Raw genomic sequence first — 25,516 nt, 5'->3', positions numbered from 1 at the left:
GGAGTCCTTGTAGACAAACTGCAGCCTAACTTAATAGGTAGACAGGACTGAAAACCTAACTTAGGAGTATGTGCCTGTAACAATAGCTGAGTCTTGGCCAATCCCAGCAGCCATACTTCAACCATTCATACACTGCTGAGTGTTCAAACCGTGTTCAAATAAGGTAAACACCAACTTGTAACCAAACCTGTTGTTTCTGTACCTCACTTCCGATTTCTGTGCCTCACTTCCCTTTTTTTGTCTATAAATCTTTTTCTAAAAAATTAAAAGGAAATAAAAAAATAAAAGCAAACTGTAATGTTGGAGAGAGCTGTGTGTCAGGTAATGGTGGCCTTTAGGAGCTGAAAATGGTCCCTGGCTGACAGCTACCAAGAAGACTGGGACCTGAGTCCTACAACTGCAAGGAACTAAATTCTACCAACAACTGTGTGAGGTTAGAAGACGACTCTGAGCCTTAGATGAGAACATGGCTCAACTGGAAGCTTTATTTCAGCCTTGTGAGACCCTGAACAGAGAACACAGTTATATAGTACTTCGACTTCTGACCCATGGAAACTGTGAGATAATACATTTGTGTTGTTTTAAGCGGCCAAGTTTGTGATAATTTGTTACATAGTTATAAAAATACAAATTCAGGGAATGATTTATCTCAAATTCCTCTAGAAAAAGGGTCAGCACACTATGGTCTGGCTCAGATACCAAATCCAGCCTACCACCTTATTTTGTAAATACAGTTTTGTTGGAACACAGCCCATGCCCATTTCTTTGCATATTGTCTATGACTGCTTTCACATTGCAATGCTAGAGTTGTGCAGTTGTAATGCCTAAAATATTTAGTATCTGGCTCTTTCTAGAAAAAATTTGCTGACCCCTGCTCTAAAAGAAGACCTTGAGATAAGTATTTGAGAGCAAGGATTTACTCTAGTAAATAGTGAGTGGTGATTCCAGGACACACTAGGGAAGTGGGAAGATGAGACAGGTAAAGGAAGGAAGCCAACGAAGGGTGCATTATTGAGCTTGCTATCATTGTGTGTGTCTGGGGCTTAGTTTTGCCAGAAAGCTCTGGGAAACAGTATAGAATATGCACCTCAGAGTTCTATAGTCACTAGGGCAAGGGAGTTGGGGTGTTTGTTTATCAACTTGGGTCAGTCATTGGTTGAGGACTGCTGCTTCCACGGCTTTGAAGAAGGCCTTTGGGCAAAAAGATGATGACAGGCAGTTGGAAACCAGCTTTAATTGGCAAAATTAAAGCTGGTGGATAGCGGTGGGACAGGGACAGGGTCTGCTACAGGAGGAAAGGGATCTGAGGACAAGTCTAACTTCTCTCCATTGCCTCACCTCTCTAACAACCTCTCACCAGAGAAAAAGGTGTGACACCTCTACTCAGTGAATTAGGTAGAAGGGGATAAGCATGCTTGGTTCAGGGTTTTTTGGGTTATTTCTCTTCCAAATTTGTCTGCCCACATAAAGGGTCCATTCTGGTTTGATCTCTACTATGAAAGGAGCTTATGGGGTAAGCACTGGCCCCAGAAACAGGGGAGCCCATAGTTAAGTTCAAGTCAATGGGACTACATTGGGAAGTCCATTTGGAGCTGGATTTAAAACCATGCTCCTTAATCATCTTATTAGTAACAAAGTTGATTATTTCCTTCTCCACTGGTTGGACTTCTCAATTGGTCCTGAACTTGGGCAGAAAAGAGGGCTGCAATTTGTTAGGCTCTTAAACTCCACAGATAATTATTATTTTTATGTACTGACTTCCTTAGGTTCTTAATATAACCTAACAAATTACTGTGAAAAACTCAACCAGTGCCCAATTTGTGGAATGGATGTCTTGTGGCTATATTTGCTCAGTATGGTTTGTTTCCTTATACAAAACAAAACTGAGTACAGAGTACTGAATGTTGTATTAGAAACCTACTTTTCCAATTAGCACACAATACTGTTTTTCTGGAAAGATGACAGAAAAGTGCTGTACATTGAAAAATGCTCATGATGTATTAATACTCTTCTCTTCATAACGTGATCAACAACGGCTTTTTGTGACCTAGAGAGACACACTATATCCTAAAACAGAAATACCAGACATGCATATCTACCATAAAAAGAGACTTGCACAGGAAGTGCCGTTTACCCCCAGGGAAAGCAGAAGGAAGCCATATATGAGCGAACAGTAATGCCTTTTATGGTTTCTCTTTTGAAACTTGATTCTTATCAAGTTTCTTTTTTACTTCATGCATAATGAGATTCATGAATAATGAGATTCTCTGCTACTTGTGTTATTTCTATTTAGTAACTACTGCTATTTCTACTGTGCTAAAAAACAAACAACAACAACATCAAAAAAACTTGAAACATCTTATGAAATGGCCCTAACAGAAAGTAGAAAGAAAATTGACTAAGGAAATGGAAAAGTTGGACTAAGCATGTTATAAATGTGGTTGAGGTGGACAGAGGATGTGAGTTGGGGGTCAGTGATGGATGAGATTTGCCATGCCTGTCTCACATCTTGAATAGCCCAGATCCTCACGCTATTGACATGGGGCTTTCTCATATTATGGCTGGTGGCCACGTGTATCAGAAAGGATTAGCCCCAGCTGTAGGTAACAAAGACTTCAAATCACAGTAGCTCAAGAAAATGAAGTTTACTTCTCCAATGTCAAAGTCAGAGTGGGGCAGTCCAGAGCTGGTGTGTGGCTGCTGTGTTTCATGACGTCTTCAAGGACCCACACTCTTCTCGTCTCAATGCTCTACCATCCCAGGGTGTTACCTTCCATCTATGGTAGAGAATGAAGGTCAGCCACTATGTCAGAATTCTGGGCAGCAGGAGAGAGAAAGGATGAAGAAGAAAACTGTGCAATGGGCATGCACCAGCTGTCTTTTAAAGGAGGTGCCTGGCAGCAGTCACAGGGCTTTTTTGTTCATACCTCATTGGTCGGAACATAGCCACATGGCCGCAACTAGCAGCAACAGGGGCTGAGAAATGTAGTCTTTCCATGTACCTGGCTGAAAACCAAGGTTTCTACTACTATGGAAGAAGGGACTTAGATATTGGGGGATGACCACAATGGGCCACAAATTGTTCACTGGGGTGTACCCTCCAAATGTTGTTCCCAAATGCTGATTCCAAGGACTGGTGCCAACCAACAAGAAAGTATTCACTGGGCTCTATTGAAATGTAAACAAATTTGTGCAAAGTACAGATTTTTTAATAGTCTTACTTAAAGAAATGTCTTTCATTCTGCCTTTGTCTTGCCTTCATGTCTCATGGAATTTTTAATGTTAAAATGTTATTTCTTTTTGAAATCAGGATTGGAATATGTGGTTGTCGTTGGCTACCCTGTGTCCTTACTCCTAATCTACTTGTGTTCTAGGCATTCTACTGCACTCACTCCAGGGAGCGCCTTCCTCAGTCTTTGACAGGCACCACACTTGAGTGCTCTCAAGTCTCTTTTCCCATGATGGTGTAATGGCCCATTGACTTGGGTAGTGGGTTCAAATCTTGGTCTTCAAGCTCTAATGTGCAGAAATAAAACCTTATTTTTCTGCATTTGATTTTAATTTATATTTCAACCTGTCATTCAGCAGAGTGGGGGAAATGTAAATTTGCTAAAATCGTGACTCTTCCCTTTTCTGTGGCATTGGGTCTAAATTTGGAGTTGGGGGAGTGGAGGTAGCGATCTGGGCTTTGGGTCCTCTGTTCACTTCTGCATCACCCGAGGTGTTCCTCTTCTTGCCTGGCTCTTTGTCACCCTTCCCCATGGCTCTGTTCCTCATCCCATTGTCAAGGGCCTATGTAGCCAGGCTTTCTCTCAGCTCTCAGTTTCCACTGGGGGACATAGGAATAAACATATGTGTTCTGACTGTGCTTGGTCACAGGAACTTCTGTGGAGCTCCCTAAGACACTGTCCTCTTCTGCCAGCCTCTAATGTATGGGGAACACCCGGGCATGCTCATGCATGGCTGCGTGAGACCCCTCTTCCAGAGACCATAGGCCCATGTTGTAGAAGGCTTTTGCTTGCAAGTCAAATGGCTTGAAAGTATGGATTGAATCACTTTATATGGCAAGAAGGTTGGAAGTAGACAGGCTAATTAAGGTAGTCAGCTCCATTAAGCTTTCTCAGCCATTCTCTTGGCTTCCCCCTTAGTTATAACATACTTGCTGTGATGCCAAGCACCATGTTTTCTCCTGACCACACCCAAAGCAGCAAGAAATGGTATTTCACTTTCTTTCAAGAAGGAAAATCTTTACAATACCCTTTCCCTTCACAAGTCATTGGGCAGGACTGGGTCATTGGATTACCATGGCTGGTTTACCATGGCTAGTTTACCATGGCAATCATGATTCATTCCCTGGGGCTCAGTACATTGTCACCCACTGTCTGAATACTATCAGGGTTCAGGACAGCCAATGGTGTCTGCCACAGATTCTTTCTGTCCTCTCCTTACCTTAGAGTCTTCTGGTGGTGGGATGCAGGCATAGCAATGCTAGGACCAAAAACATACTTGTGTGTGTACAACTGCCCCTCTGGCAACCTCTCTCCCACAGGGAGTCATCTGGTGGAGAGGAGTGACTGGAAGAAAGCGGCAAAGTATTGTTTTATATTCTTCAATATTGATGGTATTTCCACATATGAGTTATATTTGCCTCTCCTGAGCATGAGGCTTTCGGAACTCAAAAGCCCAGAGGTGAATCGTATTTTCACTGTTTCCAGATCTCATCCCTTCTCTGAGTTAATGAACAACTGAGCAGGGGCAGGGTTACAGGGCAGAATATTTTCTCATCACACTCATCTGTACCACCAGGTAGACCGCAGCTCCTTGAGGGCAGAAGCTTGCCCTTGTATCCCCAGCACCTGACACTTAGCAAGTGGCCAAACTTGTCACAAAACTAAAAAGATAAAGAACCTCTCCTAGGAGCAGGAAAGGGAGCTATTAAATAAGTTAACAGATTGAACACTAACCTTTGCAACAAGTCCAGAGAGATGATGTTTCAGGTCCCCCAAAGTTTCTGATTTTTCTGATCAGGACAATGAGGCACACTAGATCAAGCCAAGATGACTAGAGTATCATTCCACGTCAACACAAGATTAAGAAGTCATGCCTGTTTCACAGAAAGGGAATGGAAAGAAAGGGTAAAAGTTGAAAAACGTTCAAGATGGAAGGGATTTTCTGCAGTGAGTGCTATGGTGCCCAACAGAAAAATGGTAGAACTGGGTTATACAACTTGAATTAATGCAATTTGTTATACTTTGAGTAAGAGCAGGTTGAGAGTTAAAGCTTACCTATGAGGAGCAAAGCTCTTCTCTTTTTAATTAATTTTTCGAGGGAGAGTCCTGCTCTGTTGCCCAGGCTGGAACGCAATGGCACAATCAGGGATCACTGCAGCCTCAAACTCCTGGGCTAAATGGATCCTCCTGCCTCAGCCTCCTGAGTAGCTGGGACTACAGGTGTGTGCCACCAACCCTGGCTAATTTTTAAATTTAAATTTTTTTTTTTTTTTGGTAGAGATGAAGTCTTGCCATGTTGCCCAGGTTGGTCTAAAATTCTTGGCCTCAAGCTATCCTCCCGCCTCAGTCTTCCAAAGTGTTGGAATTACAGGCGTGAGCCACTGTGCCCAGCAAAGACCATATTTTTGACTTGTAGTATTATTAGTGTTTTTCTAAAAAGTGTTGTTCTTGGTATTTCCTTTATCCTGTGGCCTTCCTGCCAACTCACAGACTCAAGCCCTGCCATTCTGTCTGCACTCATTGCTAAAAGAAGTATTGAGATGCAGAACATAGAGCAATGAAGAACCTCTTCCTGCCTTTTAAATTTCAAATCTTGGCCCTTAGGCCAGACTTGTGCAGTGTTGTTAGGTGGACCCTGTTTAGTGGCACTGCTCAGATCCAGTGTGCACTGACATGGGATTGCATCCTCTGGGAGGGAGAGGCACCTTGGTCTTATTTGCACAAAGATGCCACAGGGGTTTGAAACAGCCTGGCCCTTAGCTGAGAACAGAAAGGGTTAAGGTTTAGGTAATAGATTTAGAGGAGTACTTGAGTCAGAGTCAGGTTTCACACACAGACCCCACACACAGATTTCAGAGACACTCGTAGAAGTATATTATATCCTTTTCCCCTTTAGAAACATCCTCTTGCTTCTTGACACATATGGTACAAGTCTACACTCATTTGCTCCAATGCACTGCAAACCAGTACTGTCCAATAGAACCATCTGCGATGATGAAAAATGACTATTATGTGCTGTCCATGTGGCTGTTGAGCACCTGAAATGTGGCTATGTGACCAGGGAATTGCATTTTAAATTTTATTCATTTTAATCAAGTTAAATTTAAATGCCAAATGTGGCTAGTTGTTACTGTATTGGACAGTGCAGACATTGAACATTTCCATAATTGAGGAAATTTCTATTGGACAGCATTATTCCTCCAGAAACCAGTCCTGAGATAGGACTTGAAATTCATTTGGAAGATTAAGGGAGTGGAAAAGGGATACAGAAAACGAAGTCAGCCAGAAAAGGCTGTGTTGTTGAGTGCATCTGCTTTGGGGGCAACTGGAGCTGAGTCATGCTGAGGAACTCTGGGAACTGATGTACAGCATGTACCTCAGAATCATCCCACCCAAGAGGTGAAGGAGTTGGTATATTTCTCTAGTAATTCCTGCTGATCATTGATTGATGGCTGCCCCAGGGTGTGTGGCTTCTCAGCACTTTTACCTTCAGGCAGAGTCACAGAAGAGAATTGTTGGAGTTGGCAGGGCTTGAGTACACAAGTCACCCACAGTGCCTGCCCCCTTCACTCCTGACCCCCGGGCTGCTCTCCAGGCATGGCCATAATGTATCATGTGCATCCTTGGAGACATTTTTGCAAACATAAGTATAAATGCATATATGTAAATAGATGTATTTTTTCCATTTATCCAAATGGGTTTATTCCATATATACTCTTCTGCACTTTGCTTTTTTGTTTTTGTTGAGACAGGTTTCTGGAGTCCAGAGCTGGAGTGCAGTGGCGTCATCATGGCTCACTGTGGCCTCAACCTCCTGGCCTCAAGCCATCCTCCTGCCTCAACTCCCTAAGTAGCTAGGTCTACAGGCATGTGCCACCATGCCTAGCTAATTTATTATCTTTTGTAGAGACGGGGTCTCACTGTGTTGCCCAGGCTGGTCTCAAACTCCTGGGCTCAAGCAATCCTTCCACCTCGGTCCAGCAAAGTGCTGAGATTATAGGTGTGAGCCACGGTGCCTGGCCTGCACTTCACTTTTTGCACTTAAAAATATACCTTGGAGATTCTCTGTTGGAGTCATTTCTTTAATTCCTTTTCTTGGCTGTACTTATTAAAAACAAGTTCAGACTGAAAGAGAAAAGAGCTGCAATGGCTTGGCTGAAAGAATGCAAAGAGCCTTGTGTTTAGCTTATGGATTTAAAAGGCAAGCTGTTTGTTGAGATTGCAGAGTTTGGTTTAAGGCATTTTGGGATGGAGTGATTTTCCTGTTAAAAACAAATGAGAATTTGCTTGGTGATAAACTCAAGCAGTGTGTGGGCTGATTAGACAACAGAGCATGCAATCAATGCATTAACCTCCTAGGATGACTGCAGTAGCAGACGGCAGCTGTCTCCCAAGGGGAACATCCTCAGCTTGTTCTGAACAGAGGCATCAGAAGTCCCGAGTTGGGGTCCCAGCTCTGCCATTGACTTGTGTCATTTTTGAAGCCTCTTAGACTTTCGGGACCTCTGTTTTCTCTGTTTTCTTGTCTATCAGGTGAGTATGCTAATGACTGTTCTACCTCCTCTCAATGGGTTTGATGCATGGACAGGCCAGTGTTGCAAATCCAAATGTCTTCAGGGCTATTCAGGCAAGTAAATGAGTCAACTGAGGCTGTTGTAAGTAATGGGGAGTAGTGGAGACTATAGCTAAGAGGAGAATAAATTACATACACGCGCACACACACATTTCCCATCTCCCTTGTTTGAACATTTAAGCAAATACTATCCTAACCAGATAAACCACATCTGTGGACTACTTGCAGCCTTTCAGCAAGAGGTGACATCTTATACATTTGAGTTATAACCTCCATGGAAAGGAGGTGGCTCTGTTGTGACTGTTTACTGGGCCTCATCCCTATTGACTCTTTCAAAAACCGTGTTCTTCCATTTCAATTGTCCCTTCCTGCAGCAGTCAAGAGAAGCTTGAAGTTGGCTGTGGAAATGACTCCAAAATGTCAGTGGCTTGAAACAGCAAAGATTTATTTCTTGCCCACAGTACTCATCCATTGGCCATGAAGCTGAGGCTGACCTCAACATCCTAACTCATGAAGCCTGATGGGAACTCAGACTTTATTCTCTGGCAGTTTTTAATCTCTACAAACGAACAAGTGAAAGATACACATGTACACAATATAAACGTCAAATAATCCTGCACAAGCTTAAGACTTAAAAAAGTAGTAGTCCTGTGCCTCACCTCTCCACACCTTATTCTGACTCTCAGAGGCCACCATTTTCAGGTGGTGACAAATACTGTGGGAGAAATAAAGGCATCAGAGGGGTTAAGGAGTGCCCTGCTGTGGAGGCATTGCAGTTTTAAGTATAACATTGAGAAAGTGACATTTGAGAAAAGGATACAGGGAGCGATTTACATGGATATCCAGCAGGTAAGCTGTATAGGTAGAGAAATGACAAAGTCCAGGGGTGGGAGTGTTCTGGGCTGTTCTGGATCAGTGCTCCTCACATAGAGGGGTAGAGGAATCCCCTGAGGGTCTTGATGAAATGCAGACTCTCATTCAGTGGGGCCAGAGTGGGACCTGAGACTCTGCATTTCTATTGAGCTCCCAGTTGATGCTGAAATACTGGTCTAGGGACCACATTTTGAGAAGCAAGGTCCTAGAAAAAGTTAGGAAGTCAATGGGACTGGAGCAGAATGAGAGAAATGGGCGGGTAGAATGAACCGATGACAGAAAGATAATAGGGGGCCAGATCGTGCCATGCTTGTAGGCCACTGTAAGGGCTTGAGCTCGTATTGCAAGTGATACAGGAGCAGAAAAGTGACTTGTTCTGGCTTATGTTTTAGAATAGATTGTAGGAGGGCAAAGGCAGTTAGGAAGCTATGGAACTAATCCAGGTGAGAGATGGTGATGCTTTGGACTGGGCGGAGATGGTGGGATGGAAGAAGTGGGGAGAGCCAGCAGGCTTTCTGATAGGTTGATTGGAGGCATGAAAAAGGAGTTGCTTGAGCACCTGGAAGAGTGGAGTTGCCATTTCTGCCCCATCTCTCACATCTATTTTCTCTTTCCAGTTCCACTGCCACTTCTCCAGGTTAGGCCCCATCAATTCGCATTACTGTCATCGCCTTTGAACAGATGCTATAAACATATTTGTCTTGAGAAATGGCTTTGTTCAGTCCCAACCTTTGTAAAGACCTTGTGGTTGCTCACAGCATCCATGGTTTAGCAGGGAGGACCCTTCATGAACTGGCTCTTCTCCATGCTTCTGTGTCATCACTCTGCTTCATGAACTAATTGTTCTAGCCCAGAGCTTCATGACTGTCTCCCTATCATGATACACAGGATATAGAGGGTGTTGAGCTGTGAGATATTTGTAAACACTGGCACAGTCACCCTAAGGCCACCATGTTGTCTCCCAGTCAAAAGCTTTAATCCACTTTGGTTGTGTATACTTTTTTTTTATTTCTTAAAGAGACAGGATCTCATTCTGTTGGAGTGAAGTGGTGTGACCTCCTGGGCTCAAGTGATCCTCCCACATCAGCCTCTTGAGCAGCTGGGACTACAGGCATGCACCACCATGCCTGGCTAATTAAACAAAAAAAATTTTTTTTTTTAGAGAGATGAGGTCTCATGTTGCCCGGGCTGGTCTGGAACTCCAGGCCTCTAGCAATCCTCCCACTTCGGCCTCTCAAACTGCTGGAATTACAGGTGTGAGCCACCATGCCTGGCCTGGATGTATATCCTTCAAGAAAGCAAGCCATTTGCAAACTTTCCTTTACTGTTCTTTTATCATTATATCAAATTATTCACATCTGTGCTACTCAGTGTGTTATCTACAGACCAGCAGCATCACCTGGGAGCTTGATAGAAATACACGTTCATGGACCCCACCCCAGACCTACTGGATGAGAATCTCTGAGAGCAGGGCCCGGGAATCTGTGTTTTAATGAGCTCCCCAGGATATTCTAACACGTACTAAAGTTTGAGAAGTAGTGCCTATCATACCTCAAATTGAACATCAGTAGACCCCCACACCATAGTTGAGAACAGCCAATTTAGCCTAGTGGGTACAACTTTGGCTGTACAAGAATCACCAGGGGAGCTTTAAAAACCAAAACCAAAACCAGCAATGGCTGGGCCCCCATGACCAACGATTCTGCTTTAATTGATGTAGGGTGGGATCCAAGTGATTCTAACATGCAGCCAGGTCTGAGAACCTTGCAAGCTGGCAGACGGATCTCTGTTCTGTTTCCCACACACAGCTGTATCTTCTGCCTTGCACTGTTCTCTCTTCCTGGAGTGCTTGTTTGTGCCATCTGCATGTTGCCAACTCTATTCATTCTGGGAATCTGAGCCCAGACTCACCTCCTGCATGCATTGGCCCCCGAGCTTCTCCTCCCCTCAATTACTGCTGCATCTGAGCTGCACTTTCCTCACTAACCAAAGTCTCTACTACCTTTGTCACATTTGTTACTCACTTTTGTTACTTTAAAAATCTCTTACTACATAATGTTTGGTGTAATACCCATTTCTTTTTTTTTTTTTTTAAATTTATTTATTATTATTAAACTTCAAGTTGTAGGGTACATGTGCACAACGTGCAGGTTTGCTACATATGTATACTTGTGCCATGTTGGTGTGCTGCACCCATCAACTCGTCAGCACCCATCAACTCGTCATTTACATCAGGTATAACTCCCAATGCAATCCCTCCCCCCTCCCCCCTCCCCATGATAGGCCCCGGTGTGTGATGTTCCCCTTCCCGAGTCCAAGTGATCTCATTATTCAATTCCCGCCTATGAGTGAGAACATGCGGTGTTTGGTTTTCTGTTCTTGTGATAGTTTGCTGAGAATGATGGTTTCCAGCTGCATCCATGTCCCTACAAAGGACACAAACTCATCCTTTTTTATGGCTGCATAGTATTCCATGGTGTATATGTGCCACATTTTCTTAATCCAGTCTGTCACTGATGGACATTTGGGTTGATTCCAAGTCTTTGCTATTGTGAATAGTGCCGCAATAAACATACGTGTGCATGTGTCTTTATAGCAGCATGATTTATAATCCTTTGGGTATATACCTAGTAATGGGATGGCTGGGTCATATGGTACATCTAGTTCTAGATCCTTGAGGAATCGCTATACTGTTTTCCATAATGGTTGAACTAGTTTACACTCCCACCAACAGTGTAAAAGTGTTCCTATTTCTCCACATCCTCTCCAGCACCTGTTGTTTCCTGACTTTTTAATGATCGCCATTCTAACTGGTGTGAGATGGTATCTCATTGTGGTTTTGATTTGCATTTCTCTGATGGCCAGTGATGCTGAGCATTTTTTCATGTGTCTGTTGGCTGTATGAATGTCTTCTTTTGAGAAATGTCTGTTCATATCCTTTGCCCACTTTTTGATGGGGTTGTTTGTTTTTTTCTTGTAAATTTGTTTGAGTTCTTTGTAGGTTCTGGATATTAGCCCTTTGTCAGATAAGTAGATTGCAAAAATTTTCTCCCATTCTGTAGGTTGCCTGTTCACTCTGATGGTAGTTTCTTTTGCTGTGCAGAAGCTCTTTAGTTTAATGAGATCCCATTTGTCAATTTTGGCTTTTGCTGCCGTTGTTTTTGGTGTTTTAGACATGAAGTCTTTGCCCATGCCTATGTCCTGAATGGTACTACCTAGGTTTTCCTCTAGGATTTTTATGGTGTAATACCCATTTCTGATCTCTTTTATGTCTTTGCAGTGATCCAGAAAATGGTGGATGGATGCTTAACAAATGTTTGTTGTGAAAGAATAGTTCAAGTAGCATCAGAGAGAATTCACATTTTATTGAAACCTCATGAGTGGCTGTTATGGCACTTGTGGCCAAACGTGACCCTTACATTGTACTCTGTTAAAATGAGGCCTCATTCCATGAAAAACTGTTCCTCAAACTGTGTCCCATGGAGTATCTGTGGCCAGCATATACAAATACTATTCTAAAGAACAACTGTTCTTTGACCAGAAAATAAAAATTAAGAAATATTACAAACCACACAATTTCTGCATGTATTAGTCAGGGTTCTCTAGAGGGACAGGACTAATAGGATAGATGTCTATATGAAAGGGAGTTTATTACGAAGAATTGACTCACACAATCACAAGGTTAAGTCCCACAACAGGCTGTCTGCAAGCTGAGGAACAAGGAAGCCAGTGGTGGATCAGTCGGAGTCCCAAAACCTCAAAAGTAGGGAAGCCAACAGTGCAGCCTTCAGCCTGTGGCCAAAGGCCCGAGAGCCCCTGGCAAACCACTGGTGTAAGTCCAAGAGTCCAAAAGCTGAAGAACTTGGAGTCTGCTGTTTGAGGGCAGGAAGCATCCAGCACGGGAGAAAGATGAAGGCAGGAAGACTCAAGCCAGTCTAGTCCTACCATGTTCCTCTGCCTGCTTTTATCCTAGCTGTGCTGGCAGCTGATTAGATGGTGCCCACCCAGATTGAGGATAGGTGTGCCTCTCCTGGCCCACTGACTCAAATGTCAATCTCGTTTGGCAACACCCTCACAGACACTGACACTCAATATTAGTCATCACATTGCACATCACTCTTTAGCTTTTCCTACCATCCCCAGACCACAGAGCTTCTTAGTCTTTCTTCTTATTATTACTTTTCTTTCCACAGAGCATAGATTCACATAACATAAAAGTAACCATTTGAAAGTGAACAGTTCAGTGGCATCTAGTACATTCACCATGTTGTGTAACTGCCACCTCTATCTAGTTCCAAAACATTTTTATCACCCCAAAAGGAAACTACCCACAAGCAGTCATTCCCCAATTTCACCAACTCCCAGCCCCTGGCAACTACTAATCTGCTTTCTGTCTCTGTGGATTTGCCTATTCTGGACATTATTTTATTTGTTTTTTTGAGATGGAGTCTCACTCTATCACCCAGGCTGGAGTACAGTGGCGCGATCTTGGCTCGCTACAACCTCTGCCTCCCAGGTTCAAGCGATTCTCCTGACTCAACCTCCTGAGTAGCTGATATTACAGGTCCCTGCCACCACGCCCAGCTAATTTTTGTATTTTTAGTAGAGATGGCGTTTCACCATGTTGGCCAGGCTCATCTCGAACTCCTGACCTTAAGTGATCTGCCCAACTCAGCCTCCCAAAGTGTTGGGATTACAGGCATAAGCCCCAGCGCCCAGCCTGGACATCATTTTATGTATATGGAATCATGCAATATGTGGCCTTTTGTATCTGGCTTCTTTCTTAGAGCATCATGTTTTTGAGGCTTCTCAGTATCTGTTTACAGCTACTTTTTTTCCCTACTTATCCCTCATATACTTGGTTTTCTCAAAATTCTACCCTTAGCTTTCTTTTCTTTTAACCTTTGTGGCCTCCCTAAATGGTTTACTCTATTTCTGTCGAATCTACTACTACAATTAGACCCACAATTGCTCTGTGTCTGCTCCTGGCCCAAATTTCTCTCCTGGATCCAAAGCTGTGTACTTAAGTGCCCACTGGACTACTCTGGTTCTGTCACCTGCAATTATAGGAAAACCTCCTCTTCTCCTTTTCTCTTCTTGAGTTTGCTAGCTTACTCAATGGCAACATTTCCCCCAATCTCCCAAGCCAGGGGCTCACCTCCCTATCAGGGTGGTAAAGTATAGCACAGAGGCAAGGGCTCAGAAAGACTTGAAACCTGGGTTCAATCTTCACCCCTCTATGACGTTTTCTAGCTTGCTGGCTTTGGACAAGTTACTTAATCTAAGTTCATTTCTGTATCTGGGAAATTAGAAATTGACTCCCAGTGTTGTGCTGGGATGAAATAAGGTAGCATATGTAAAGTGTTTAGTGCACAGCAAGCTCGTATTATTACACTCATCACCAACCAATCACACATTTCCCATCTCTATTGGTTTCCTGTTGCTGCTATGACAAATTACCACAAACTTAGTGACTTAAAGCACACGAATATGTCCTCATGTTTCTGGTGGGCAGAAATCTGAAAGGGGTCTTACTGGGCTAAAATCAAGGTGTTGGAAGGGCAGCATGTCTTCTGGAAGTTCTAGGGGAGAATCTGTTTTCTTGATTTTTCCAGTTTCTTGAGACTGCCGGCATTCCTTGATATATAGCCCCTTCCTTTCATTACTCCAACCTACCTCCCTCTTATAAGGACCCTTGTGATGACATTGGGCCTACTTGGAGGACCCAGGATGCTCTCTCCCTGGCAAGCTCCCTAACTTGGTTACATCTGCAAAATCTTTGGGGATGCAAAGGAATGTATTCACAGGTTCCACATTGGGAGGGCCTATCACACCATCTCAAGGACCCACGCAGGTCAACATCCATGCCTACCCTGTCATTTTCTAACTTCCCACTCTATTCAAAGCTAATGTGAAGCTCAGTCAAATCTATCTGGCAATGAGGAAGAGCAGTCTGAAGATCAGCATATCTGGTAAATCTGCAATGCTCGTCTTGTATGTCCATTATATAAAATGGGGACATTACAATATTTGGAATAAACTGGAAAAGAGAAATCATATAACCTACTATTTTTAAGGATTTGAAGGCCTACCACATGGATGCGATCTTGTGCTTCTGTGTTCACAAGATGGTCCTCTATTAAGTATGATATTGAGTTGACTAGCCATTAAATGCCCTTCCAACTCTGTGATTCTCAAAGTCAGAAGACAAGGGCTAATTGTATATCTGTATTAGTTTGTTTTCATGCTGCTGATAAAGACATACCCAAGACTGGGCAATTTACAAAAGAAAGAGATTTAGTGGACTTACAATTCCACATGACTGGGGAGGCCTTGCAATCATGGCAGAAGGTGAAAGGCCTGTCTCACATGACAGCAGACTTGTGAGACTTATTCACTATCATGAGAACAGCATGGGAAAGACCTGCCCCCATGATTCAATTACCTCCCACCAGGTCCCTCCCACAACACATGGGAATTCAAGATGAGATTTGGGTGAGGACACAGCCAAACCATATCAATATCCATAGTTACATAGGAGCTTGGCAAAGAACTAGAATCTTAATCCTATACTCTAAGCAGTAAAATTCTCTAAGCTAGCATGTGGAAAGGAACACAAAAGGAGTGCAGTAGATTACTTGCAAAAAAAGGCTGCAATAATTTCTCCCATCCCTGTATGCACATCCTCTTGCAATGGGACTCAAAGCTCTTCCCATCAAGAGGTGGAGTCTATTTTTCCACCCCTCGAATCTGGGCTTGGCCACGTGATCTGCTTTGGGCAATGGGATATCAGAAAACGTGAAAAAAGCAGAGGCTTATAAAATCCTTGCATGCTGTGGCTTGTCCTCTTTTCTTTTTCTTTTTTCCTTTCTTTTCTCTTTTCTTTTCTTTTTCTTTTTCTTTTTTTTTTTTTTTTTTTGAGACAGAGTCTCGCTCTGTTGCCAGGCTGGAGTGCAGTGGCGAGATCTCAGCTCACTACAACCTCCACCTCCTGGGTTCAAGCGATTCTCCTGCCTCAGCCTCTGGAGTAGCTAGGACTACAGGTGCACGCCACCGCGCCTAGCTAATTTTTGCATTTTTAGTAGAGATGGGGTTTCACCGTGTTGGCCAAGATGGTCTCAATCTCCTGACCTTGTGATCTGCCGTCCTTGGCCTCCCAAAGTGCTGGGATTACAGGCGTGAGCCACTGTGCCCGGCTGGCTTGTCCTCTTTCGTTGCTTTTGGGACCCTTGTTATTACTACTATGTGAACAAACCCAGGCTAGCTTGCTGGAGACATGTGGCCCAGTTGCTCCTATTACTTTAACAGATAACCATAAGATAGCCAGCTCCAAACCCCAGATTTGTGATTGAGGCCATGCTAGACTGACCAGCCCCTGGCTGACCCATCAGCTGACTGCAGCTACAAGAGTGAGCCCAGGTGAGACCGGCAAAAGACCCACCAGCTGAGCCCAGCCTAAGTTGGCAACCCACAGAATGATGAGTTAATAAATGGTTAAGTCACTAAGTTTGGGGACGAGTTGTTAAGTAACAAAAGCTAACTTACACAAAGGGCAAGTCTTCTGATCAAGAGAATCATAGAGGCCGGGTGCAGCAGCTCATACCTTTAATCTCAGCACTTTGGGAAGCTGAGGCGGGTGGATCACCTGAGGTCAGGAGTTCGAGACCAGCCTGGCCAACATGGCAAAACCCCATCTCTACTAAAAATACAAAAATTATTAGCCAGGTGTGGTGATGCACGCATACAATCCAAGCTACTTGGGGGGTTTGAGGCATGAGAATTTCTTGAACCCAGGAGGTGGGGGTTGCAGAGCAAGACTCTGTCTGAAAAACAAAAAATCGTAGAAGTGATGTATTTAAAAAATCCTAGAGGCAAAAATAGATTAATAGTCATGACGTATTTTTAAAATTAGGGGAAAATTTAACCTCTATGAAGGAAAATCCACACTTCAGCTAATCTGACCCTAGATATGTTACTTATTCTTTTCTTTCTTTCTCTTTCTTTCTTTCTTTCTTTCTCTTTCTTTCTTTCTTTCTTTCTTTCTTTCTTTCTTTCTTTCTTTCTTCTTCTTTCTTTCTTTCTTTTCTTCTTTTTTTTGAGATAGATTCTTGCACTGTCATTCTGGCTAGAGTGCAGTGGTGCAATAATGGCTCTCTGCAGCTTGACCTCCCAAGCTCAGGTGATTCTCTCACCTCGGTACCCCAAGTAGCTAGGACTACAGGTACATGCAACCACACCTGGCTAATTTTTTAAATTTTTTTGTAGAGAGGGGGTGATATGGTTTGGCTTTGTGTCCCCACCTGAATTTCATCTCAAATTGCAATCCCCACACGTCAAGGGAGGGACCTGGTGGGAGGTGATTGGATCATGGGGGCAGATCTCCCCGCTTGCTGTTCTTGTGATAGTGAATGAGTTCTCACGAGATCTGGTGGTTTAAAAGTATCACTTCTCCCTTCATGCTCTCACTGTCTCTCCTGCTCCACCATGGTAAAGACGTGCTTGCTTTCCCTTTGCCTTCTGCCATGATTGTAAATTTCCTGAGGCTTCCCCAGCCATGTGAAACTGTGAGTCAATTAAACATCTTTTTTTTCTTTTTTTTTAAAATAAATTATCCAGTCTCAGGTATGTCTTTATAGCAGTGTGAAAATAGACTAATACAGGGGGCCTCACTGTGTTGCCCAGGCTGGTCTTAAACTCCTGGGCTCAAGAGATCCACTTGCCTCGACCTCCCAAGGTGTTAGGATTACAGGCACGAGCCACTGCACCTGGCTTCTTATACTCACTTGGAATCAACTTGTTCATCAGTAAATTGGGGCTCATGCTTCATAAGGTGGTTAGGAGAAAACAAGGCAGGTAATGTGTGTAAGTTGTCTAGCACGATAACACACATTACATACCTCGTAAAGGCTGAATCCTTCACTTTCCCTTCAGACTTGTGATTCTGGTGTTGCTGTCAAATTCTATAGCACTTAAAAGAAGAAAAAAGGCTTTGTGAAGTCTTTTTTTTAGACAGACAAAAATATATCTCCTCCCTTTGAAAAGTGGAACAAGTATAACTGATATAAACACAACTTGCAAAAATCGATATTAAATTTTTGTTTTTATTTTTAAAGCCTTTTTATTTTGGAATTATTTTCAAATAGAAAAGTTATACAGACAGTGCAGAGTTCCTATATACCTTTACTCAGTTACCCTTATTGTTAACATTATACATAACTATGGTACATGTGTCAAAACCAAGAAATTTACATTGGCACATTCCTATTAAATAAAACTACAGGCTGTATCTAGATTTTACCAGATTTTCCACTAATATCCTTTTTCTGCTCCAAGATCCCACATTGCATTTAGTTGTCATGTCCCCTTAGTCTCCTCTGTGACAGTTTCTCAGTCTTTCTTTGCCTTTTGTGACCTTGAGGATTTTGACTCATATTGGTCAGGTATTTTGTCAAATGTCCCCAATTTGGGCTTATCTGATATTTTTCTCATGTTTAAATTGGGGTTATGGGTTTTGAGAATCCCACAGAGGTAAAGCTCCCTTCTTATCACATCATATCAGGTTGTCCATAACATCAGCAGAACTTAGCACTGGTGATGTTGACCTTGATCACTTGGATAATATGGTATCTGCCAGGTTCTTCTGAAAGTTGTTATTTTCCCCTTTCTGTACTTTGTTCTTTGGAAGTAAGTCACTAGTCTAGCCCACACTCAAATGGGGGAGGGAGAGCGAGGCATGGCGGCTCACACCTGTATTCCCAGCACTTTAATAGGCTGAGGCAGGAGGATTGCTTGAGCCCAGGAGTTTGAGATCAACCTGGGCAATACAGTGAGGCCCCATCTCTTGAAAAAAACAATTAGCTGGGCATGGTGGCTCATGCCTGTAGTCCTAGCTACTCGGAAGTGTTGAGGTGGGAGAATTGCTTGAGCCCAGGAGTTTGAGGCTCCGGTGAGCCAAGATCACACCACTGTACTCCAGCCTGGGCAACAGAGCAAGACCTTGTCTCTAAAAAAGAAATTTAAAAAAGATGGAGACGGAGGGTGAGTAAAGCTCCCACATCCTGGAGGGGGTAGTATCTATAGATATTATTTGGAATTATTTTATAAGGAAGATTTGTCTCTTCTCTCCATTTATTTATTTATTAGTCAATTGTTTATCAGTATAGACTCGAGAATTTTTATGTTATACTTTGGGTTACAATCCAACACCATATTATTTATTTTGTTGCTCAGGTTGTCCAGTTTGGCCACTGGGAGCTCTTTCGGGAGTGGCTTCTGTGCCCCTTTGACATGCCGCCATCCTTTTATTTTGTTTTGAGTGTATTAGCTTTGATGTAAAACTTGGTTTTCTCCCCCATCTATCCACTGAAATTGCTTTAAGGTCCTTCAGATGACAATGGTTTCTAGATTATCTACTTTTCTCTTTTTAATTTATCAGACCTCTCCATCACATTTAATACTGTAAACCTCTTTCCTTCAAATTCTATTTCACTTGAAAAATTTACTATGAAATTTTCAAACAGAAACAAAACTAGAGAGAATAGCATACTGCATCTCCACGTGTCTATCACTTGGCTTTGGTAATTCTCATTATTTTGCTGATCTGATTTCAACTGTTGCCTCTCTCATGCCCTGTCACTGGAGCACTTTAAGGAAAACCCCAGATATCATATCAGCTCAACTTGAAATAGTTCAGTGTCTTTAACAGACAAAAACAAAAAACAAAACAAAACAAAAAAACAAACAAAAAACCATAACCATAAAACAATTATTATACCTAACAACGTTAATAAGTCTTGAATATCTTCTAACACTCGGTCCATACTCAAATTTCTCCAATGATCTAAAAGTGTTTTAATAATCAATTTGTCCAAGTTAGGACCCATACAAGTTCCACACCATATCCCATAACACCTCCTCACCCTCACCATCACTCTGTCTCCAACATGCGCTTCTCCCCCATTCCCCGAGATGGAGTCTCACTCTGTCACCAGGCTAGAGTGCAGTGGTGCAATCTGGGCTCACTGCAACCTCCCCCTCCTGTGTTCAAGTGATCCTCTCACCTCAGCCTCCCAAGTAGCTGGGATTACAGACACGTGCTACCACACCCAGTTAATTTTTATATTTTTGGGGGTTTCACCATGTTGGCCAGGATGGTCTCCATCTCTTGACCTCGTGATCCACCTGCTTCGGCTTCCCAGAATGCTGGGATTACAGGCATGAGCCACCGTGCCCAGCCCCAACATGTGCTTCTTAAAAGTCCATTTGTGGCCTGGCTTGGTGGCTCACGCCTGTAATCCCAGCAGTTTGGGAGGCCGAGGTGGGCGGATCACCAGCGGTCAGGAGTTGGAGACCAGCCTGGCCAACATGGTGAAACCCCGTCTGTACTAAAAATACAAAAATTAGCTAGGCGTGGTGGTGGCACCTGTAATCCCAGCAATCCCAGCTACTCTGGAGGTTGAGGTGGGAGAATCCCTTAAACCCAGGAGGCAAAGGTTGCAGTGAGCCAAGATCACGCCGCTGCACTCCAGCCAAGAAAAAAAAAAGTCCATTTGTTAAAGAAACTAGGTCTTCCATCCTATGACATTTCTCACATTCTGGATTTGGCTGATGACATCTTCAGTGTCTTTAAACATGTTGGTCTTCTCCCTGAACTTCCTGTGACTGGTAATTAGACACAGAGTCTTGAGTAGATTTCAGTTGCAAATATAGATGATAGACAGATAAGATGGATAGATGATAGATAGATAGATAGACAGATAGATGATAGATAGATAGATAGATAGATAATAGAGTTCTTCAGGGCCCCACTGTCATAGATCAATTCCTCTTAGTTTACATACTGTCCCTTTTTCCACATTCCTAAGGCCAAGGGCTGAAACATCTGTATTTTTATTTTATTTTACTTATTTATTTATTTATTTATTTATTTATTTTGAGATGGAGTTTCGCTCTTGTTGCCCAGGCTGGAGTGCAATGGTGCAATCTCGGCTCACTGCAACCTCCACTCACTGCAACCTCCGCCTCTCTGGTACAAGCGATTCTCCTGCCTCAGCTTTCGAAGTAGCTGGGAATACAGGTGTGCACCACCACGCCCAGCTAATTTTTGTATTATTAGTAGAGATGGAGTTTTACCATGTTGGCCAGTCTGGTCTGGAACTCCTGACCTCAGATGATCCACCCGCCTTGACCTCCCAAAGTACTGGGATTATCGGCGTGAGCCACCACGCCCGGCCAACATCTGTATTTTTAATGCAGGCCCTCTCTTCTGAGTTCCAGACCCAAATAGCCAGTGAGTGGCAGGATGTCACTGGATGTTTTTCGAACTCCTCAAATTCACTGTGTCCCAAATGGAATTGATTGTCCTTCCCAAACCTGTTTCCCATTGTTCGCTTTACCTCAGTGACTACAACTTCCATCCAAGACAGACACCTGAGCCATCCTAGGCTGGGTCATCACGTGGCCCAAGTCACCAAGCCACGGGATGTCTATTTCTTCAGTGTCTCTGGAACATGTCTGCTTTTCTGCTGCCTTAGCCTCAGTTCTAAAATTCAGTCAAAGAATGCAGACGCATTATCCAGAGTCACGTGTTCTCAAGCCCAGCAGGGACTGGACCCTAACCTCATGCTCAACTCCAGATTTAGCTCAGCTCCTGTGCTTTGAAGACATGTACCTTCTACTTCCTGTGAATGTGGTTGTTAGAACCAGATTTCAGCATGCTGGAGCAGCTAACGGCAGGGAAGTTAAGAGTCAGAATATCTGGGTTTGAAGCTCACATCCATCACTTCAAGTGAATTTGGTTATGTTGGTTAATTTCTCTGTGCTTCAGTCTCCTCATCTGCAAAATGAGAAAAATATTCCTTCAACACATTTCTGAAATTCCCAAAGCTTTGAAAACTGGAAGGGTTTTTCTCATTTTAAAATGTGTTTGGCAGCACAACTTGACTTGACTTTAATGATTTGATGACAAAACCTGACCTGGATGGAATTGAGGATATTTATGGTCTGTATTTATCATACTTAGAATATTCTTCCATTTTATAGTCCAGCTATCTTGGTGGCAGGCTACCCTAGCCCACTGGGCCAAGTTCTAGAATATGCTGTTTTACTTTTCAAAAGTATGAAAATGTCTACATTTCGAAATATACGTGATCTAAGGGTTTTGGAAAACAGGTTTTGTACCTGTAATAGCTACCTCATAGGTTTGTCATAGATTGATTGCTAAAGAAATTAGTATTTGTAAAGCAATTAGAAGAGTGTGAGGCTTATAGTAAGCTCTATTTAAGTGTTTGATAAAGTAAACATTTCCTGTAACATTTAACCCTAGAAATGAAGTGAAAGATAAACTACTTTGTTAGAATAGAGTTTGATAAATTTAGGGGTCTCCATCAAAGCTAGGTTACTACCATTGCTTTATTGTTCTACAGAAATTAAACATTAGACAGATAGAAAAACCCCTTTTGAGTGGTGTCTCAATCTCTCCCTACTCAGAACTAACCACTATTCTGAAGTTGGGGCGTATGTGTGTGAATCTTTTCCATTCATGTTTCTAGATTTTAGTACATATATGCGTGCATAGTGTGTATTTTTTAAAGTTATGTCTAAATGTTATCATGCCATACCTACACAACTTCCTTTTTCACCTTGACACTAGCATTTTCATACATGTAGTCTAGCTCGTTTCTCTTAAGGGCTCCTGTAGTATGCCAGGAGCCCTTACAGTTTACTTACCCACATCCTGTAGATGCACACTTAATTTGTTTCCAATTGTTTGCTATTATTATGTGGCAGTGCCCATTTTCTTGTGCACCTCCTTGTGCCCGCACGGAAGAGTGTCTCTTGGGCATACACCTGAGAGTAGGATTGCTGGATCATATGTGCCTGTTTTAACTTTGCAAGAAAAATGCCACCGTGCCCTTCAACAGGGTGGATCAACCTATACTCCCACAGCAATGTGAGTTCCCTTCTCTCTACGTCCTTGCCACACTTGGCATTTTTATTCTTTTTTTTTTTTTCTTTTGTGAGACAGCGTCTCGCCCTGTGTTGCCCAGGCTGGCACGGTCTCAGCTCACTGCAACCTTTGCCTCCTGGGTTCAAGTAATTCTCCTGCTTCAGCCTCCCAAGCAGTTGGGACTACAGGTACATGTCACCATGCCTGGCTAATTTTTTCTTGTATTTTTAGTAGAGACAGGGTTTCACCATGTTAGCCAGGCTGGTCTTGAACTCCTGGCCTTAAGCAATCCGCCCGCCTTGGCCTCTCAGAGTGCTGGGATTACAGATACGAGCCACCGTGACTGGCCAGCATTTTTATTCTTTTTAGACATTTGCCTATCTGAAGGGTATGGAAAATCACTCTTATTGTAATTAGTGGTTCTCTGGTTACCAGTGAGGTTGAACATCTTTTCTGCAATAGGCTTGTAGGTGGTCTGCCTGCCCCCATTGTGTGATATTGTGAGATAATAAAAAATATATATATTTGGTCTCTGACATAGAGCCCCTGAAACTCTTGTAGACAGAGGCACTAGGAAAGTCTTTTGTTGTAATATTTGGTCTTTGACCCTAGTTCCTGACACACAGCTCCTAAATGCTTTGGAATTTCCTGGGTGATGGCAGTCTCTTGTTCTAATGAGGTGACTCTTGGTGGGCTCTTGGACAGCTTCGGGTTGGGGGCCAGCTGCCAGGGGAACCAACCACATGATTAGAAGGTTGGAATTTTCAGGCCCACCCCCTAACCTCCAGGGAAGGGAGATGGGCTGATTGTTGAGTTGGTCACCAATGGCCAATGATTTAATCAATCATGAGTATGTAATGAAGCCTTCATAAAAACCCCAGAAGAACTGGGTTTGGAGAGCCTCTGGATTGCTGAACATGTGGAGGTTCCTGAAGGGCTGTGTGCTCAGAGAGACATAGAAGCTCTGCACCCCTTTCCAAATACCTTGCCCAATGCATCTCTTCACTGTTCATCTGTATCTTTTGTACTATCCTTTAGTAAGCAGGTAAACACAAGAAGTGCGAGCCTGAGTTCTGTGAGCCTTCCTAGGAAGTTAATCGAACCCAAAGAGGAGGTCGTGGGAACCCTAACTGATAGCTGTTCAGTCAGAAGTATAGGTGACAACCTACTACTTGTGATTGGCATCTGAAGTTGGGGGCAATCCTGTGGGACTGGGCCTTTAACTTGTGGGATCTGATGCTACCTCCAGATAGATAGTGTCAGAAACGAGTTATAGGACACCCAGTTGGTGGCCCCTGGAGAAATTGCTTGATGTGTGGGGAAAAGCCCCCTGACATCTGGTGTCAGAAGTGCTCTGTGTTGAGTGTGAGAGTAGAGAAAAAGAAGTTTGTTTTTCCCATCAGACACTGGTGCCTCCATGTTCCCCTCGGTGGCAAAGGTGGCCTTGTTAAAAGGCCATGTGATCCTATCAGAGAAGATATCCAGATTCTTCTGTGACTGGTCAAAGAGCTAGAGACACTTTTTTTTTTTTTTTAAATTTTTTCACTCTGTCATCCAGGCTGGAGTGCAGTGGCACTGTCTCAGCTCACTGCAACCTCCACCTCCCGGGTTCAAGCAATTCTCCTGCCTCAGCCCCCCGAGTAGCTGGGACTATAGGGGTGCACCACCACACCTGGCTAATTTTTGTATTTTTAGCAGAGACAGGGTTTCACCATGTTGGCCAGGCTGGTCTCGAGCTCCTGACTTCAGGCGATCTGCCCACCTCGGCCTCCTAAAGTGCTGGGATACAGGTGTGAGCCACCACCCCCAGCCTGAGCTAGAGACATTTAATTAGCTCTGCATGCCCAGCTACTCTTACATACACAGGGACACAGGGAGAATAGCCGTCAGACTGTCACCAACAGACAGAAGCAAAAGTAGGATTTAGAAGAAAAAAAGGGAGGAAGAAAAAATCCTGAGGGAAGAGACTGTGGTTTAACTAACTGTGATGGAAGAAATTCAAATATTTGCTGGATAAACGAACAAACGAGTCACGTGTGCCTTGTATCACAAATTATCTGAGACATGCAGGAGGAAGGATGGGCTGGCATGAGGTGTCCAGAAACCAGCGCTTCCATTCGTAGAGCTGACAGGAAAACATTTCTCTGTATTTGGAAATTTTATACTCAAGACTCCCACTGGCACTTTTCAGCAATTTTTGAAGACAGGGAATAAACGTGTCAACATTTATTGAGTATTTACCGTGTAGCCAGCACTGTTTTATAGGCACTACTCAATGTGGTCCTCACAATGACCCCACGAGAGAGTTATTAACACTCATTTCAAGGATAAAGAAGGAACCAGAAGCATTGAGAGGTGAAGCCTTAGGTCACAAAGCCAGTAGGGGTGAGACCAGCCTGGTGATTTCTTTAGGGGAGGGTATAAGAGTTCTTTGTGAAGAGAAACATTTCACTTTCAAATGCCTAAGCACCTGCAATTCCAGACTTTGGTTTGTACTTGTATCTCAGTCACAGTTATTTTATAGTTAGGCATATGAATTTAAAATGAAAGGGAGAAATACTAAAGATTTGAAATTTTAGTTACGTGTCACCTCAATGGAAAGTTAATTATCATTTTTGTCTGCAACACCTACACACAAATTATGACTCCTGTAATAAAAAGAGAGCTTAGAAAAATAAGCACCCAGGGCTGATGAAAAGAATGTCTCAGGGCAGGGGCTGAATGTGAAGCCAACTAAGAACTGTTCTTAGAGAGAAACATGTCAATACTAAATCTTTTCACCACCCTTTGATGGATGTGCTAATCTTCTCAGGTCGACATGGGCTCACCCTGGCAATGTACTGGAATAACTTATTTAAAAGGCAGCTGGCTTTTATAAATGACCTGTTCCAT

The sequence above is a fragment of the Chlorocebus sabaeus genome, chromosome X (assembly GCF_047675955.1).
Source record: "Chlorocebus sabaeus isolate Y175 chromosome X, mChlSab1.0.hap1, whole genome shotgun sequence".
Classification (NCBI taxonomy): domain Eukaryota; kingdom Metazoa; phylum Chordata; class Mammalia; order Primates; family Cercopithecidae; genus Chlorocebus; species Chlorocebus sabaeus.
The sequence above is the reverse complement of the archived record's forward strand: the minus strand, read 5'-3'. Positions refer to the sequence as shown.